This window comes from Schistocerca cancellata, chromosome 6 (genome assembly GCF_023864275.1).
Source record: "Schistocerca cancellata isolate TAMUIC-IGC-003103 chromosome 6, iqSchCanc2.1, whole genome shotgun sequence".
In the NCBI taxonomy this organism is placed as follows: domain Eukaryota; kingdom Metazoa; phylum Arthropoda; class Insecta; order Orthoptera; family Acrididae; genus Schistocerca; species Schistocerca cancellata.
Genome location: NC_064631.1, coordinates 110,982,354 through 111,003,496, shown reverse-complemented (window position 1 = coordinate 111,003,496; position 21,143 = coordinate 110,982,354). Strand labels below are relative to the sequence as shown.

The 21,143-nt window shown below is 39.7% G+C and overlaps 1 protein-coding gene across 2 annotated transcripts in view; it reads right to left on the bottom strand.

The window, feature by feature from the left end:
• Nucleotides 1-21,143, bottom strand: part of LOC126190815 (interleukin-1 receptor-associated kinase 1-like) — a 177,500-nt gene that overhangs the window by 88,784 nt on the left and 67,573 nt on the right. The gene's annotated exons all lie outside the window — the stretch shown is intronic.

Sequence of the window (21,143 nt, the reverse complement as noted above, 5' to 3'; positions counted from 1 at the left end):
ATAACGCACTTAGTGATGTAGTTGTTACAAGTAAAGGACAAGGACAGTGTTCTGCTCATGGGTGATTTTAATGCCAGAATTGGAAATCGAACAGAAGGGTATGAAAAGGTTATGGGTAAATTTGGAGAGGATATGGAGGCCAATAGGAATGGGAAACAACTCTTGAATTTCTGTGCCAGTATGGGCTTAGTAATCACCAACTCCTTTTTTAAACATAAGAACATTCACCGGTATACTTGGGAAGGCAGGGGAACCAGATCTGTCATTGACTATATAATAACAGATCAGGAATTCAGGAAGGCTGTGAGGGACACACGAGTATTCAGGGGATTCTTTGATGACACTGACCACTATTTAATCTGCAGTGAAATTGGCATTGTGAGACCGAAAGTGCAGGAGGTCAGGTCCATGTGTAGGAGGATAAGAGTGGAGAAACTTCAGGATAAGTAAATCAGACACAAGTACATAACAGTGATCTCAGAAAGGTACCAGTTAGTTGAATGTAGTCAATTGCAGTCACTGGAAAAGGAATGGACAAGGTACAAGGACACAGTACTAGAAGTAGCCAAAGAACGTCTTGGAACAGTAGTGTGTAAAGGTAGGATGAAGCAAACAGCTTGGTGGAATGACACAGTCAAGGCAGCCTGTAAAAGGAAAAAAAAGGCATATCAAAAATGGCTACATACTAGAACTCAGGTAGACAGAGAAAGTTATGTTGAAGAAAGAAACAAAGCCAAACAGATAATTACAGCATCCAAGAAGAAATCTTGGGAAGACTTTGGAAACAGGTTGGAGACCTTGGGTCAAGCTGCTGGGAAACCATTCTGGAGTGTAATTAGCAGTCTCCGAAAGGGAGGTACGAAGGAAATGACAAGTATTTTGGACAGGTCAGGAAAACTGCTGGTGAATCCTGTTGATGCCTTGGGCAGATGGAGGGAATATTTTGAAGAGTTGCTCAATGTAGGTGAAAATACGATCAGTAATGTTTCAGATTTCGATGTACAATGGGACAGGAATGATGAAGGAAATAGGATCACATTTGAGGAAGTGGAGAAAATGGTCAATAGATTGCAGTGCAATAAAGCAGCGGGGGTGGATAAAATTAAGTCGGAACTCATCAAATACAGTGGAATGTCAGGTCTTAAATGGCTACACAGGATAATTGAAATTGCGTGGGAGTCGGGACAGGTTCCATCACACTGGACGAAAGCAGTAATCACACCAATCTTTAAACATGGAAACAGAAAATATTGTAACAACTACAGAGGTATCTCCTTAATCAGCGTTGTGAGTAAAATCTTCTCAGGTATTGTTGAAAGGAAAGTGCGAGTATTAGTTGAGGACAAATTGGATGAAAATCAATGTGGGTTTAGGCCTCTTAGAGGTTGTCAGGACCAGATCTTTAGCTTAAAGCAAATAATGGAGAAGTGTTACGAGTGGAACAGGGAATTGTATCTATGTTTTATAGATCTAGAAAAAGCATATGACCAGGTTCCTAGGAGGAAGTTATTGTCTGTTCTACATGATTATGGAATAGGAGGCAAACTTTTGCAAGCAATTAAATGTCTTTACATAGATAGTCAGACAGCAGTTAGAGTTGACGGTAATTGAGTCCACGGTTCAGAGTAGTTTCAGGGGTAAGACAAGGCTGTAACCTACCTCCACTGTTGTTCATATTATTTATGGATCATATGTTGAAAACAATAGACTGGCTGGGTGAGATTAAGATAGGTGAACACAAAATAAGCAGTCTCGCATATGCGGATGACTTAGTTGTGATGGCAGATTCTATTGAAAGTTTGCAAAGTAATATTTCAGAGCTAGATCAGAAATGTAAGGACTATGGTATGAAGATTAGCATCTCCAAAACAAAAGTAATGTCAGTGGGAAAGAAATATAAACGGATTGAGTGCCAAATAGGAGGAACAAAGTTAGAACAGGTGGACGGTTTCAAGTACTTAGGATGCAAATTCTCACAGGATGGCAACACAGTGAAAGAACTGGAAGCGAGGTGTAGCAGAGCTAATGCAGTGAGCGTTCAGCTATGATCTACTCTCTTCTGCAAGAAGGAAGTCAGTACCAAGACTAAGTTATCTGTGCACCGTTCAATCTTTCGGCCAACTTTGTTGTGTGGGAGCGAAAGCTGGGTGGATTCAGGTTACCTTATCAATAAGGTTGAGGTTACGGATATGAAAGTAGCTAGGATGATTGCAGGTACTAGTAGATAGGAACAATGGCAGGAGGGTGTGCACAACGAGGAAATCAAAGAAAAACTGGGAATGACCTCTATAGATGTAGCAGTCAGGGTGAACAGGCTTAGATGGTGGGGTCATGTTACACACATGGGAGAAGCAAGGTTACCCAAGAGACTCATGGGTTCAGCAGTAGAGGGTAGGAGGAGTCGGGGTAGACCAAGGAGAAGGTACCTGGATTCGGTTAAGAATGATTTTGAAGTAATAGGCTTAACATCAGAAGAGGCACCAATGTTAGCACTGAATATGGGATCACGGAGGAATTTTATAATGGGGACTATGCTCCAGACTGAACGCTGAAAGGCATAATCAGTCTTAAATGATGATGATGATAATGATGATGATGATGATGAACATGAACTAAAGTGCATTCTCAAGAGCAAGACACTGTAGTTCTTACTGTGAGCAGCTTGAAAAGGAAAGAATGTCTGTACCACATTCCTTTTCTTCACAGTCTGACACTTTCTGTGAGAACTTTAATATTGATAGTTCCATCTTTCAACATATCCAGAAAAATTACCAAGGTTATCATCCACTGTTATGCAAGCTATTCAAAAATAATAGTTCAGTAACATTCAAGCTATTGTAACAGTAACTATCCGTAACTATTACTGAAGTACCAAGCTACACCACAAACAAAAGTAAAAGGAGTACCATAAACCCTAGAGCCGAAGACACACAGTGATATGTTTCTTTAAGTCTAGCAGAATAAAGGCAGGTATATAATGAAAAATGCTCCTTTCCCCACCACTGTTGTTTGGCAAATGAACCACAGATAAGAATCATAATACAAAACAAACCAAAAAATTCCTGTAATTACTTCAAGATTCCTGGCAAAGATATTAGAATCAAGATGATACAAATGATACACAGAAAAAAAGAAAGAGGGTTCAGGCACAACAGTTAGAAGGAGTGAATCAAGAATCTAAGAAGGAGGTGGAGGGAGCCTTTGATTCTTTGTTCCTGTATTTGTCAAGTGCAACTCACACATATTTTTCAAGTAGAAGCAGATATTGTAGTATTAGCACATGGAACAATGTCAGTTGGTCCTTGCTAACAGTACTAGGGAGACATTTTAAAGCACTGAGGCTTAAACAACTGCTTCCCAGTGTACTGCCTGTTGACGATTTTCTTGGAAGAGTGGATGGGGGTGGGAGTACAAGAACAAGAAGGAGGCAATGTCCCACTGACAGCATGATCATTAGAGATGGACCACAAGCTGAGATTATGAAAGGATGGGGAAGGAAATCAGCCGCATCCTTTCCAAAGGAACCATCCCAGAATTTGCCTGGAGCCATTTAGGGAAATCATCAGACAGAACTGACAGAGAAGGCACAGGAGATCTAACAAAGAAGGGCATGTTTTGTCATGGAATCGTTTGGTCAGTGCAACAGCATTACAGAGGTGCTCAACAAACTCCAGTGGCAGACACTACAAGAGAGGCATTGTGCATCACAGAGATGTTTACTATTGAAATTTTGAGTGACTACTTTGCGGGAAGAGTTAGACAACATATTACTTTCTCCCACATACATCTCTTACGATAACTATGACAAGAAAATCCAAGAAACTAGAGCTAACACAAAGGCTTATCAAAATCATTTCTTCCATGTGCCATTTGCGAGTGGAACAGGGAAGGAGGGATTAGTTAGTGGTACCAGAAATATTCTCCACACCATGACGTGGCTTGCAGAGTATTGATGTAGGTGTAGCTAGAAAACCTGAATGTGGATGGCTGGATGGGGATTTGAACCGTCATCCTCTCGAATGCGAGAGCAGTGTGCTAACCACTGCGTTACCTCGTTAGGTTGTTGGAGATGATGAACCAAATGTGTGGTGATTTATGTCAATTACATTATAATGTGACATGCTACATATCATTCAAAACACCACTCCCAGTCACAAATTTATTTTGTTTGAATGACAGTTTTTATTTTAATTTCTGATTACTGATGCTCACAAATGAGGAGCACGTCACTGAAATGACAGTACTGCATCTTTGTAGACCAGTAATGGAAATAAACCAGTGCACTACATCCTTTATCAGCTATTTTTACTGTTGGATCAGATAAAGCAGGCTTTACTCACCAATGTGATTCACATTAGCAAGCAACAACAGTGCGTGTAGAGACTTTATATGTGGTTAGCTGCCAACCAATCCACAGAAAAGAAAAACGCCAATCAATCTAACATTTTCAAAGAAGGAAAGGAACAAAGATTAGAGTTTAATGTCCTGTCGACAGCATGGTCATTAGAGACAGGACAGATGCTCTGATTACAAAAAGGTGAGGAAGGAAACTGGCCATGCCATTTTCAAAGGAAACAACCCAACATATGCATACAGCAGCTTAAGGAAATTACAGAAAATTTATATCTGGATGGCTGGCCAGGGGTTTGAACTGTCTTCCTCCAGAATGCAAGTCCAATATGCTAGCCACTGAGTGTCATTTTCAGCTCAGTGGAATCAGAGGGCAAATTAAATATCACATCATAATTTTAACTCTGTTTAGTTTTCACATGTTTTCTGCACTTTGTGTAACTTGTATTATACACAATTTGGTTACCCAACGTAAAGCAAACATGTAAAGACAAACTAGAATTAAAATTATGATGTTTCATTACAGAAGAACAGAACAGTGAGGAAATACAGGTGCAGGTCTGACTGCAAACAGAAAACTTAAACATAGTTTTACAGATAATCAAGAAACTTCAGACAGAAAATAAAGAGTAGTTTTAAAAAGCCACGCAAGATATTCTACAGAAATCATCCAAGTCTGTGCACCATGTGCTGACATTATGAGGCTGAGGTGAAAGACCTATACAAAAAGTCGCTCAAACTGATATAAAAACTCATCACAAAATGATACTGGGTAATTTTAATGCAAAAGTAGGACAAAAAGTAAAGAATGATTCTTGGCAAGAAATTTTGGGTATTGTATTAGAAATGAAAGAGGTCACCCATTAGTATAAACTGATGAGAAGATAACCCACTTATCTTTAACACAATTTTTAAGATGAAAACAAATAGCAAATGACTTATGGAAGTTTAAATATAACTAAAACTAAGACAGATTATATTTATAAACAATAAAGAAATTGTGTAGGATGTAAAAGACCCATTTTATCAAACAGTAATGAAAATAATACAGGATGTGAATGTCCTAAAACATACTTGAATTTCAAGTGATTGTAGAGTGGTAAGATGAAGAGTAAAACAAATAGACACAAAACTAAAAACTTGTCAGACAGAAAATCAAAATGTATTTAGGAATAAATAAAGCAACAAGCTCAGTGTATTACAAAATAAAATAAAAAATGCTGAATGTACGAATAAGGCTAAAGAAAAGAAAAGAAACTTTCAACTAGAATGATTGTTACAAATACCATTCAATGCTGAGTCATCACCACCTAATCCAACTATCTGCCTGTACTGAGTACTTGTGTTCTGGTTTCTATAAAGTAGAGATTTTCCCAACTGGTCCACTTTGACCTGTGCTGAAGATTTCTGATGCTCCGGCTTAGATTTTTCAATCAACAACCTTGAAGCAGAGTAGATTGCTACTCATGACAGAGGAGACATTGAGCAACAGACAGGCACAAATCAAGTACACTTACAAGTTGACTTAGATGTCGGACAAAGTCTTTCCATGCACTAAGAAAAGAAAAAAAACACACACACACACACACACACACACACACACACACACAGATATATATATACGCTCCTGGAAATTGAAATAAGAACACCGTGAATTCATTGTCCCAGGAAGGGGAAACTTTATTGACACATTCCTGGGGTCAGATACATCACATGATCACACTGACAGAACCACAGGCACATAGACACAGGCAACAGAGCATGCACAATGTCGGCACTAGTACAGTGTATATCCACCTTTTGCAGCAATGCAGGCTGCTATTCTCCCATGGAGACGATTGTAGAGATGCTGGATGTAGTCCTGTGGAACGGCTTGCCATGCCATTTCCACCTGGCGCCTCAGTTGAACCAGCGTTCGTGCTGGACATGCAGACCGCATGAGACGACGCTTCATCCAGTCCCAAACATGCTCAATGGGGGACAGATCCGGAGATCTTGCTGGCCAGGGTAGTTGACTTACACCTTCTAGAGCACGTTGGGTGGCACGGGATACATGCGGACGTGCATTGTCCTGTTGGAACAGCAGGTTCCCTTGCCGGTCTAGGAATGGTAGAACGATGGGTTCGATGACGGTTTGGATGTACCGTGCACTATTCAGTGTCCCCTCGCCGATCACCTGTGGTGTACGGCCAGTGTAGGAGATCGCTCCCCACACCATGATGCCGGGTGTTGGCCCTGTGTGCCTCGGTCATATGCAGTCCTGATTGTGGCGCTCACCTGCACGGCGCCAAACACGCATACGACCATCATTGGCACCAAGGCAGAAGCGACTCTCATCACTGAAGACGACACGTCTCCATTCGTCCCTCCATTCACGCCTATCGCGACACCACTGGAGGCGGGCTGCACGATGTTGGGGCGTGAGCGGAAGACGGCCTAACGGTGTGGGGGATCGTAGCCCAGCTTCATGGAGACGGTTGCGAATGGTCCTCGCCGATACCCCAGGAGCAACAGTGTCCCTAATTTGCTGGGAAGTGGCGGTGCGGTCCCCTACGGCACTGCGTAGGATCCTAGGGTCTTGGCGTGCATCCGTGTGTCGCTGCGGTCCGGTCCCAGGTCGACGGGCACGTGCACCTTCCGCCGACCACTGGCGACAACATCGATGTACTGTGGAGACCTCACGCCCCACGTGTTGAGCAATTCGGCGGTACGTCCACCCGCCCTCCCGCATGCCCACTATACGCCCTCGCTCAAAGTCCGTCAACTGCACACACGGTTCACGTCCACGCTGTCGCGGCATGCTACCAGTGTTAAAGACTGCGATGGAGCTCCGTATGCCACGGCAAACTGGCTGACACTGACGGCGGCGGTGCACAAATGCTGCGCAGCTAGCGCCATTCGACGGCCAATACCGCGGTTCGTGGTGTGTCTGCTGTGCCGTGCGTGTGATCATTGCTTGTACAGCCCTCTCGCAGTGTCTGGAGCAAGTATGGTGGGTCTGACACACCGGTGTCAATGTGTTCTTTTTTCCGTTTCCAGGAGTGTATATATATATAATCTCTGGGCATCGATGACGAAATAGATGATAAATAATGTTATGTCAAATTTCCAGTTTTTTAAAAATATCATATACAAGTTAGGTATTTTAATCCTACAGTCAGTGTAGTTATTCATGTCAAGTGAAATGACAAAAATAGAATTTGTGTGTCTCCAAATAAATGTACACAACAGAACTCTATAAGTATATTACATCTTTTGTTATGTTTGTGCCTTTGGAATTGCACTGTCAAAATTAGAAACATACTTTTACTTTGTTTTCATTCATTATAGACTCTTTTTTATGATTACTTAGGATAAATTTGCTTTCATCTTCCCTGTCCAGTTGGCAATGACTAGCAATGTTTCTTTGTGTATTAGGTGTTGAATGAATCATAGATCTATGCATTAGCACAATTTTCTTGGAGTAAACCATCACAATAATATTTGTTAAATACAACCCCCCCTCCCGGTAAAGAAGTTGAGTCAACAAATGTCTTCCTCTGTCATTCCTCCATTTTACTACTTAAGCTTCAACATGTTTTCTTATTTGAATCACAATTACCAACCTATTTCACTCAGTTGATGTAAAATTAAACTACAGGGGGGCGCACAATAAGTCACTTGATTTGTTACATGAATAACACATTTGTTACATGAATAACACATTTGTTGTTGACAAGATCTGTAATTTATTGATGTAGAAGTAAAGAATACAGCTTGGAAATACAACCTAAAGAATTACATGTTCAAGATGACTGCCGTTTTGGTCTACAACTTCTTCAAGCCGCACACATGCATTTGTGACGACTCTTCAACACAAATCTTCTGGAATGGTGCACCGTAACTCCACAATGGTGGCCCTAAGTTGCACGGCATTTTCGGGTTTTCTGTGGTACACCTTCACTTTAAGGAACTCCCAAAGGAAGAAGTCACATGGGTTAATCCAGGCTGTGCGGCAGCCACATTCCTCCTCCTACGTAACATACTGGAAATCTATCTGACAATACCCTAAGTGTAGGAAATCATGCACACCTTTGGCAGTAGAGGGGGCATACTCCACTCCACATGAACCACTGTGTCTGCACTGGAAGACATGAGACCATGAGTTGAGGAAAGAACTGGTTTTGCAGCATGTGTAAATAGCGTTCACCAGTTACTGTAGCATTGAAGAAGAATGGACCAATGATTCCATGGCTCGACATCGCGAACCACATGCATACTTTCTCCCTGTAGGTGTCTTTCGTGTGGAGTATTCGCGAAGGTTCACATGCCCAGAATTGAACATTCTGTTCATTCACAACACGTAAAAATAAGCTTTGTCAGAAAACCATGTGTTGTGTAGCACTGCCTCTTGGTCTGGCTCAATTGCCCACATTCCAAACTGCGGTCTCCACTCCTTATCTCTGTCAGTAAGCTTATGCGCCCCAGTCATCTTGTATGGATACAAGCGGAGGTCAGATTGAATAATTCTTTGTACAGATCGGCGTGAAATTCCCAACTCTGCACTGGGTCTTCTTGTTGATTTACTCAGACTATGAGTCAAAGCCACAAACTGCTTCAATGTTTTGCAACAAATGTATGGTCCATGCATGTGGCTGCTGACATTTCAAAACAGATCCAATACCCTCAAATTTTGTATGTAATCTGCATGTTGTCTGTGGACTGCGAGCCCACTGTGTGCTGAAATGTAACACTGTTCGTTACTGTTTGCAGTGCAACCTGAAATGATGGACTCACAATGGAAGCGATGAACTCGCAATGACATCTGGCGTAATTTCCATGAACTGCACTGCAGCTGAACGCACAATTTGAAAGCTGCAGCCCCAACAGTGTACTTGTAGGATCAAAATTCAACTGGGTGTCTTATCGAGTGCCACCCTGTATATACATTCAGAATGTGAAAAAATAACTTTGCTACCATTTCATAGATTTAAGTACTGATCATTTCGATAGCATTTCAGAGCAATCAGTTGCCACCAAACTTGCATTTAGCAAACACAACTTGCAGTTTTTCAATTTTTGACCACTCTTCCTTTCAATCCTTTCTATATCTAACCTTTCTGCGATGTTACAGAGACTGATAAGACAAGTTGAAAGCGCTGTCAACCAGAGGAAAAAATCTTCCTATCTGAGCATAAACATGCTCCTGTTTAAAAGACACAGATTGGAAAGTGGGTTACTTGTGCCTCAGTCTACATTCCTCAGCACCTCTAAAAACTTCCCCAAAATGTTTAGCATACAAACATATTTGCACTCTTTTTAACACGCAACTTACCTCTTACTTCCACATGCACCCCCAACTGTAACTTGCTCACAGCCATTAGTCCATTGCAAGTAACTTATCATCCACCCTCTCTTACCTCTGTATGATTAAATGATGATGGTGTCCTCTTGGGTAAAATATTCCGGAGGTAAAATAGTCCCCCATTCGGATCTCCGGGCGGGGACTACTCAAGTGGACGTCATTATCAGGAGAAAGAAAACTGGCGTTCTACGGATCGGAGCGTGGAATGTCAGATCACTTAATCGGGCAGGTAGGTTAGAAAATTTAAAAAGGGAAATGGATAGGTTAAAGTTAGACATAGTGGGAATTAGTGAAGTTCGGTGGCAGGAGGAACAAGACTTCTGGTCAGGTGACTACAGGGTTATAAACACAAAGTCAAATAGGGGTAATGCAGGAGTAGGTTTAATAATGAATAGGAAAATAGGAATGCGGGTAAGCTACTACAAACAGCATAGTGAACGCATTATTGTGGCCAAGATAGAAACGAAGCCCACACCTACTACAGTAGTACTAGTTTATATGCCAACTAGCTCTGCAGATGACGAAGAAATTGAAGAAATGTATGATGAGATAAAAGAAATTATTCAGATAGTGAAGGGTGATGAAAATTTAATAGTCATGGGTGACTGGAATTCGAGAGTAGGAAAAGGGAGAGAAGGAAACGTAGTGGGTGAATATGGATTGGGGGAGAGAAATGAAAGAGGAAGCCGCCTGGTAGAATTTTGCACAGAGCATAACTTAATCATAGCTAACACTTGGTTTAAGAATCATGAAAGAAGGTTGTATACATGGAAGAACCCTGGAGATACTAAAAGGTATCAGATGGATTATATAATGGTAAGACAGAGATTTAGGAACCAGGTTTTAAATTGTAAGACATTTCCAGGGGCAGATGTGGACTCTGACCACAATCTATTGGTTATGACCTGTAGATTAAAACTGAAGAAACTGCAAAAAGGTGGGAACTTAAAGAGATGGGACCTGGATAAACTGAAAGAACCAGAGGTTGTTCAGAGTTTCAGGGAGAGCATAAGGGAACAATTGACAGGAATGGGGGAAAGAAATACAGTAGAAGAAGAATGGGTAGCTTTGAGGAATGAAGTAGTGAAGGCAGCAGAGGATCAAGTAGGTAAAAAGACGAGGGCTAGTTGAAATCCTTGGGTAACAGAAGAAATATTGAATTTAATTGATGAAAGGAGAAAATATAAAAATGCAGTAAGTGAAGCAGGCAAAAAGGAATACAAACGTCTCAAAAATGAGATCGACAGGAAGTGCAAAATGGCTAAGCAGGAATGGATAGAGGACAAATGTAAGGATGTAGAGGCTTATCTCACTAGGGGTAAGATAGACACTGCCTACAGGAAAATTAAAGAGACCTTTGGAGATAAGAGAACCACTTGTACGAACATCAAGAGCTCAGATGGAAACACAGTTCTAAGCAAAGAAGGGAAAGCAGAAAGGTGGAAGGAGTATATAGAGGGTCTATACAAGGGCGATGTACTTGAGGACAATATTATGGAAATGGAAGAGGATGTAGATGAAGATGAAATGGGAAATACGATACTGCGTGAAGAGTTTGACAGAGCATTGAAAGACCTGAGTCGAAACAAGGCCCCCGGAGTAGACAACGTTCCATTGGAACTACTGACGGCCTTGGGAGAGCCAGTCCTGACAAAACTCTACCATCTGGTGAGCAAGATGTATGAAACAGGCAAAATACCCTTAGACTTCAAGAAGAATATAATAATTCCAATCCCAAAGAAAGCAGGTGTTGACAGATGTGAAAATTACCAAACAATCAGTTTAATAAGTCACAGCTGCAAAATACTACCATGAATTCTTTACAGACGAATGGAAAAACTAGTAGAAGCCGACCTCGGGGAAGATCACTTTGGATTCCGTAGAAACACTGGAACACGTGAGGCAATACTGACCTTACATTTATCTTAGAAGAAAGATTAAGGAAAGGCAAACCTACGTTTCTAGCATTTGTAGACTTAGAGAAAGCTTTTGACAATGTTGACTGGAATACTCTCTTTCAAATTCTAAAGGTGGCAGGGGTAAAATACAGGGAGCGAAAGGCTATTTACAATTTGTACAGAAACCAGATGGCAGTTACAAGAGTCGAGGGACATGAAAGGGAAGCAGTTGATGGGAAGGGAGTAAGACAGGGTTGTAGCCTCTCCCTGATGTTATTGAATCTGTATATTGAGCAAGCAGTAAAGGAAACAAAAGAAAAATTCGGAGTAGGTATTAAAATCCATCGAGAAGAAATAAAAGCTTTGAGGTTCGCCGATGACATTGTAATTCTGTCAGAGACAGCAAAGGACTTGGAAGAGCAGTTGAACGGAATGGATAGCGTCTTGAAAGGAGGATATAAGATGAACATCAACAAAAGCAAAACGAGGATAATGGAATGTAGTTGAATTAAGTCGGGTGATGCTGAGGGAATTAGATTAGGAAATGAGACACTTAAAAGTAGTAAAGGAGTTTTGCTATTTGGGGAGCAAAGTAACAGATGATGGTCAAAGTAGAAAGGATATAAAATGTAGACTGGCAATGGCAAGGAAAACGTTTCTGAAGAAGAGAAATTTGTTAACATCGAGTATATATTTAAGTGTCAGGAAGTCGTTTCTGAAAGTATTTGTTTGGAGTGTAGCCATGTATGGAAGTGAAACATGGACAATAAATAGTTTGGACAAGAAGAGAATAGAAGCCTTTGAAATGTGGTGCTACAGAAGAATGCTGAAGATTAGATGGGTAGATCACATAACTAATGAGGAAGTATTGAATAGGATTGAGGAGAAGAGAAGTTTGTGGCACAACTTGACCAAAAGAAGGGATCGGTTGGTAGGACATGTTCTGAGGCATCAAGGGATCACCAATTTAGTATTGGAGGGCAGCGTGGAGGGTAAAAATCGTAGAGGGAGACCAAGGGATGAATACACTAAGCAGATTCAGAAGGATGTTGGTTGCAGTAGGTACTGGGAGATGAAGAAGCTTGCACAGGATAGAGTAGCATGGAGAGCTGCATCAGACCAGTCAGGACTGAAGACCAGAACAACAACAACTCTTACCCATTCTCAGTCACTCATTCAGCCAGACTCATTGTCATTATCTTTGTGTGTCTTTCTGTCACTGTCTCACAGCCACAGTCTCCTTTATTTTGACCTATCACTGCTGTCTCTTCCCAGTGTTTTTGTAATCCAAAAAACTGCCTGCGGCTTAGAATCGAGTGCAAAGTAAGCGGAAGTTATGAAAAATGTTGGTAGGTGCTGCCACAACTAACTTCTGCCGTCGAATATATGTAGCGATTCACAGGCATGCTTTTCAGGCACAAAGATAAATACTGGCGCCAAAACCTCTGCATCAGTTTAAAAAAAAAAAAAAAAAAAAAAAAAACCACCACCACCACACACGGTGGAAGACGAGATTTTTTTCTCCGCCCCGAGTTTCGACCACTGCATTTTCATACATTATCCAACGAAGTAAATACAAATTCTGTATTGTTCATCTTCGAATGTAGCAACATTTCAATGTACGTACTGTACTACGAAAATCCGACTGGCAAGACTGTTTGGGATGTTTGTCAATATGGCCAACTCTACGTTCTGAATTTTTTCTACCTATGAGAAGAGATGGTTGCTAATAGGAACTTTTATGAATTGTGAATCACATGCAGTATTCTCTTCACCATAAGAATAATACGTATATAAACATTTTGCCATGTATTGTTTCGTGTTTGCTGCTATCTCATTTAAATCCTGTCTGCTTAATAAACTACGAAACTAGAGTGAGACAACAGCAAACGCGGAAGAATATACATATCATTTCATGTTTATATTCGTATTATTCTTATGCCTAATAGTGATACAGTCAGAAATGAAGCACGTCAATTGACTAGATTTTTAAATTTAAGATGACTAATTTCTGTGCAGAATGTTATATACTAAAGAGGCGTCTGCAAAGATTTTCAAACGGAGAAAAATTTTCGCTAAACTCTCGTTCAGAACATCTTCAATCATAAGCAGTCTATTATTTGGTTCTTGTTGATCATCGCCAAAGAAAGCAGCAGTGTTAGTAACTAACAACAAATAGCAGTCTCTTGCCATTGTTTCGCTAATGAGACGATTCCTCTCTTTTTCTTTTTTTAATTGTAAGCGGCGGTAGCGCGCACAAAAGCAAGCCATGCCGCGAGCGGGACAGGTCGTAAACACTGATTATCAGAATGCGACAAACAGTGCATGACACAGTACAGTAATGCATTTTCAGCTTAGAGTGACGTAAACACCTATAACAAAGAGAACGGCACTTATCAGATCAAAGAAAAATAAGCAATCAATCCAAACCAGACGAAGCACGTGAAAAAGGAAGGGTACCCGTATAAATACGGACGGAGCGCCTGACGCATAGCAATGGCTACCTGGTAAAGCTTAACTGCTAAGCTTACTACGCGAACCAAACTACTGTAGCTGTATCATCATTCATTCGACCTAAATTGTGTCTCATATTACAATGGGCCAACTTCGTTTCGATTTGGAGGTGCGGCCTAAAACTTTACTCTCCCCTTGAATTTCGAGTCTCAAATTTCAGGTGCGGCTTAGATTCGGGAAAATTTTTTTTCCTTGATTTCGAGTCTCATTTTTCACATGCGGCTTAGATTCGAGTGCGGCTTAGATTCGAGTAAATACGGTAACTAAGAGTGAATTACTGTGAATAGTTCAATGATAGGATCATTCTCATCACATCATCAGTAAACCTATGACATTGTCACAAACACAAAATGGGGAGAGAGAAAGTGAGTATATGAGGGCACTGAACAGAAAACTCTCTATGAAAAATTAAGTAAAAATCTAATAGCCCTGTGGAATGAATAGAAGACAGTTACAGGAGAGTAAGGATTAGCTGAAGGAATGAGAGAGGAGGAAGACTCAAGAGTTGTGCAACAAATTTCAGCTAGTCATTGTTCAGGAATCACAAGGAAAGACAATATACTCGGAAAATGCCTGCAGACACTGAACAACATTATAAGAAGCTGACTTGTGGAGCAAGAGGTAATTGTTAGTGTTTTGGCACCTTAAAGTGGCTAACTAACTGGGAGAGGAATGTAGGCAGCCTGTGGCTGAGTGCCAGATGTGGGGCTTTTCTCAAAGCCGGCTTTTCTCAAAGCCGGGTTGTGCTTGCTTTGCTGAAGGGTGGAGGTGATAGGTTCCAGATTACATAATGGCAGCTAAAATGGTCAAAATGAAAGAAAAATGTTATATTTTCAACGAAGTTACATTACAGACTCTACACACGTGACTCAGAAACATGAAAAATCACCATGATGAGATGAGCTCATTGCAACTTTAGTACTAATATTTCAAAAGTTGAAACTGTTTACATAAAGCACATGATAAAACTAATAACAACTGAACCATTAGAGTGATCTAATCATATGAAGTATAAAATGAAAGCTGATGAAATCAGTAAACACCACAACAAGCTAGTGTGATGGATATGTATAAAGAATTACAGACACATTTATTAAAATTTGATATGCAAATATACCAGTCTATAAATTCTTCATAGTTACATGTAATATTAAGCCAGTTTGAGTTTCCCAGGTCCTTACCCAATCATCATAGTGTATGAGTACCCACAATTTACTATTTTGTATGTATTTATAAATTTACGAAGTTTACTCACACTGAAAAATCGGGTTTAGACATTCTTCATGAGCTGTTAATAAATTGTTAATGCTGTGTTGTTATTTTAGTAAGAGATCATAAAATGACCACAATAATTGTTTTCTGTTTTCTAGTATCTTATATGCATGTGCAGTTACCTTTTGATATGAATTCAGGTCATTATTTAAGTGTCTAACTTGGATTCAATAGTGTGTGCATCACTTAACTCCTGATGATGACGGTGGAGACAGTTATCGAAAACTTCAGTGCCTTATTTGAAGTGACGTGGCTTGTAAACCATGGAAGTTTTATTTAAACACACCACTACAGAACACTCCAATGACACATTACATTTAGTGCTTACAGGAGAGTTATAGAGCACGCATAGCCAATTGTCGTCGTTCATCGATGTTGGTGAGTGTACTTTTGTCAAGTGGCTGTCTGATCAAGCACCTGTGTGAATTAAATAGTCTAACATTTCACTGGACTTTAAATACTCTGTGTGCATGCGTTTCAGATTGACTTTTCACGACTTAAATTATTTGATGGTGCTTTTGACAACTGATTTTGTGCAACTGTACAAGCTTAAACTTTGTTTACAGGATTTGCGGCTGCTGTGAATTGTAAGTATTGCTACCATTGATGTGTATTCAGGGTACCAAACTTTAATTTTATGTCACAATCAGTATTGGGAAACAGGACTTTTGGCCTATTGATGTTTGCAGTTTATTTTTAGTAAACTGTGCAGTTAAATGAAATTTATCCATGTGTGTTTTTGTATTTAATTCTCTGTTCACATTCTCCATTTGAATCTGCAATTTATGTGAGGCCACTGTTCATATAAAATATTCATTTCTTTTAAAATATAATACTCCAGTTTTGTCAGAATCATTAATTGTACAGGATCTATCCTGTAAATTCTGCATTATGTTTGATGGTGCATGACTAACCCATCTGATAATCATAAATCAAATTAGCAAATTAAGTTGTGTACTGACCACACCAAAAAAACCTGTAAAACCATTGGTGTGCTCATAACAGGGAGATTCCATCTGGGTTACATCATGCTGAGACAGATTCCAAAATCTGAAACTGGATTGTAAGGCATATCCCAGAGCAGACACAAACTGAGATTGGAATTTAATAATGTTTAAGATTGGGTTGAGTTTTAAGAGAAAGGGGAAGAAAAATCAGTGTGCAAGGAAATGGAATACTGAAGTACTGAGGAATAGTGATGCGAATTTTAAGTTCTCTGAGGTTGTAAATACTGCAGTAATGAGTAACACAGCACGCTGTTCAGTTGTCAAGGAATGGACATTTCTAAAAAGAGTGATCACAGACAATGGACAGAAAAATATAGACCACCACCACCACCACCACCACCACCATCAAGTTTTCTCCTATACTAGCAGGTCCTCTGCCTCTCCATTTTCTGTGATCCATTGCTTCCTTCTTAAGGCTGTTGTATGTTGTACCATCCATCACGTCATCCAGTATCTGAAATCTCTTCCTTCCTCGCTTCCTTTTCCCTTCTACATAACCTTCTAAAGCTCTTTTTATCAGTCCATCATTCTTTCTTAATATATGTCCAATCCAATTTCCTTTTCTTCTTTTTATTACATCTAGTAACTGTCTTTTCTCTCCCACTCTTCTCAGTACCTATCCATTTTTTACTCAGTCCATCCAACTTATTCTTTCCATCCTCTGCCACCATGTCCACATCTCAAAAGCCTCCAGCCTTTCCCTGTCTTTCTTCCTCAAAGTCCATGTTTCAGCACCATACAGAAGAACACGCCATACAAAACACTTTATGAGTCTTTTCCTCAGCTCTCTGTCCAGACTGCTGCAGAAAATTATCCTTTTCTTATGAAATGCCTTTTTTGCCATTGCTATCCTTGTTTTAATTTCTGTGCTGCACTTCCAGCTGGTGTCTATCCTGCTTCCAAAATACTTAAAATTTTGCATCTAATATTTTTCCATTCAGCATAATTTTTCTTTCTTTATTTCCTCCTAGAGCCAATACTTTTGTTTTACTTTGTGTTAATTTTCATTCCCTAATTTTTTCCATTAGCTTCAATGGTGTCCACTAAATCCTGTAATTCTTTTTCCCCTGTGGTTAGAAGGACCATGTCATCAGGAAACCTCAAACACCCTACTCTTCTTCCTCCAATTTCTACTCCTTTGTCATATAATGAGCATTGGTCAATCATACTTTCCAAGTAGAGGTTGAAAAGGGTAGGTGATAGACAGAATCCTTGTCTTACTCCTTTTCCTAGTCCAATCCAGTTTGTACTTTCTCCTCTCACTTTAACTGAGGTTTTGTTATTCAGATATAACAAGTTTACAAGTCTTCTGGTTTTCCAGTCCACTCTTTTTCCCTCATTATAGTCGCCAGCTTGTCCCAATCCACAATGTCAAATGCCTTTTCTAGAGAAGCACATATAGAGGTCTCTTCCTTTTTCAATAAACCTTTCTCCCAAGATTTGTGGGAGCCCTACTGCATCTCTGGTGCCCGTATTCCATCTGAAGCCAAACTGCTCCTCTCCAAGATTATTCTCCATTACTTTTTCAAGTTCCTTATTAATTATTCTTAACATCACTTTGGCTGCATGTGAAATGAGGCTCATTGTCCTGTGCTCACTGCATTTCTTGGTTCCTTGTTTTTTCGATAATGGAATCATTACTGTTGTCAGAAAGTCCTCAGGCCATTCACCACTGTCATATTTTATTATATAACCTTAAAATTTCTCTTATTCCATCTTGGTTCAAGCATTTTAATATTTCTCCTGGTATTGTATCTGTACCTTTGCCATTTTTCATTGCAGCTATGGCAGACTTTACTTCTTCCATTACGATGGTTGGTCCTTTCTAGTCATCACTTACACTGTTGAGTGATTCAAGTTCCAGAGTTTCTGGTTTGTGATCTGTGTCATATAGCTCTTTTACACTTTCTTCCCATCTCTGGAGGACATCATCACGATCTTTGTAGACTACCTCTCCGCCTTTACTCAAAATTTCCATAGTAGCACTTCCTGCTGTGTTTTGATCTCATGTCTTTACTCTGACGTATTGTAAGTTGTATCTTCCCTTCCTGTCCAGTTCTTCAATTGCATCACATTCCTCCTTTAGCCATTTTTTTCCTAGCTTGTTCTGTTTCTCTTCGCATTTCATTATTTAACCCTCAGTACATCTTTCTTGCATCTTCAGTGTTCTTGTTTTAAAATTTTCTTCTCTCCTCCATCTTGGAAATCATTTCTCATGTGACCCATGATTTTTTTGCCCTTTTCCTTTTTACATATTCTATATTTTGCTGTCCTGCTTTAATGATGCCTTCTTTCAGCATATTCAAGTACTCGTTGACGTTATCAGGTGGTTCTTTGTGTCATAATGTGTTTAGAAACTCAAGTGACAGCATTTCTGTAATTTGTTCTTTGTTGGATCTTATCTTCTCTAGATCCCACTTCTCCAGCATGGTCACCTTCTTCAGTTTTTTCATTCATATTCCACACATTTAGCCAATTCCTTTGTCATAATCATTTCTACTCCATTCATTCCTTTTACTTCTCCTGAGTAGTACAATACATATTCATCTGACTGTAACTCTCCACATCCATTCCATCTTACCTCAGCAACTCCTATGAGGCCCATAAGATTCCTTTCCATCTCTCTTTTAAGGTTGTCTAGTTTTCCTGCTTGTAGCAGAGTTCTAACATTCCATGTACCAATTCTTGTTTTGATACAAAGAAAATATCCACAAAGAAATCTAGAGTGAAAGAAGAAACAATTCAATTGATTGACAAAAGAAAAAGATATAAAAATGTTCAGAAAGGAAAATACATAGAGCAATGTAACTCACATAAAAATGCAATCAGTGGGAAGAGCAAGAAAGCTAAAGCAAAATGGCTGCAGGAAAAATGTGAAGAAATCAAAAAGGAAATGGTCAACAGCAGACAGGTGCAGTATGTACAAGAACCAAAAGGTAATATAAGAATGAGAAACCAACAGAGAAGTGCTTGAATTATAAAGGATTATGGCAAGTATCCACTCTCTCTTTCCTTCTGTTAAACATGTACCTTCAGAAGCAATGACAAAAATTAAAGAATGATTCAGGAGAGGGGTTACAGTTCTGGGATCAATCAAAAAATTAACGACATCAATTACCTCAGTGAAAGCAAGTAAGATTGGTATGATCTTCTGAAAGGGGTTAACAGTCTTCTGAGCACAGAATAAGGACTGACAGTAAACCAAAGAAAGATAAAAGTATGGAGAAGTAGTAGATATGACATTAATGACAAATTTAATATCAAAATTGCAGGCCACATAGTATGCAAAGTACAGGTATTCTGCTATTTTTCAAGTGAAATAACGCTTCAAGGACAAAGCAAGGTGCAGTGGATGCGGATTACCAGAGGAAAAGAAACTATTTCTCACTAAATGAAATGTATTAATAATGCCTTAATCTGAGAAAGCAATTTATGAGAATATACATCTGAAGCATAATATTGTATGGATGTGAAACATGGACTTTGGAAAAACTAGATAAGAGCGAAGAAAGGATTATATGGAAAACAATGGTTAGAAGAACTTATACGATTGCAGGGCATGTATTACGATATCAGGGAATAGCTTCCATGGTATCAGAGGGACCCATGCAGGGCAAAACCTGTACAATGATATGGAGTTTAGGATATGTCAGGTGTAGAGATTACTCTGAAATGAAGAAGGAAACTCGGTGAGCTACATCAAACATCTGATAAATGACGACAAAAAAGTTTCTAATTTTGAATACAAATCCTGCCCCCATTACTGTCAGTATTGTCACAAAAAAAAGTGTTTAAAAATATATCTCTGGACAAACAGTTGTTAAAATCCTTGTGTGTGTGTGTGTGTGTGTGTGTGTGTGTGTGTGTGTGTGTGTGTGTGTAACAACACACCCTCATATAAAATACTTGTTGTTGTTGTTGTTGTTGTTGTCTTCAGTCCTGAGACTGGTTTGATGCAGCTCTCCATGCTACTCTATCCTGTGCAAGCTTCTTCATCTCCCAATACGTACTGCAGCCTACATCCTTCTGAATCTGCTTAGTGTATTCATCTCTTTGTCTCCCTCTACAATTTTTACCCTCCACACTGCCCTCCAATACTAAATTGGTGATCCCTTGATGCCTCAGAACATGTCCTACCAACCGATCCCTTCTTCTTGTCAAGTTGTGCCACAAACTCCTCTTCTCCCCAATCCTATTCAATACTTCCTCATTAGTTACGTGATATACCCATCTAATCTTCAGCATTCTTCTGTAGCACCACATTTCAAAAGCTTCTATTCTCTTCTTGTCCAAACTATTTACCGTCCATGTTTCACTTCCATACATGGCTACACTCCATACAAATACTTTCAGAAACGACTTCCTGAGACTTAAATCTATACTCGATGTTAACAAATTTCTCTTCTTCAGAAACGTTTTCCTTGCCATTGCCAGTCTACATTTTATATCCTTTCTACTTTGACCATCATCTGTTACTTTGCTCCCCAAATAGCAAAACTCCTTTACTACTTTAAGTGTCTCATTTCCTAATCTAATTACCTCAGCATCGCCCGACTTAATTCGACTACATTCCATTATCCTCGTTTTGCTTTTGTTGATGTTCATCTTATATCCTCCTTTCAAGACACTGTCCATTCCGTTCAACTGCTCTTCCAAGTCCTTTGCTGTCTCTGACAGAATTACAATGTCATCGGCGAACCTCAAAGTTTTTATTTCTTCTCCATGGATTTTAATACCTACTCCGAATTTTTCTTTTGT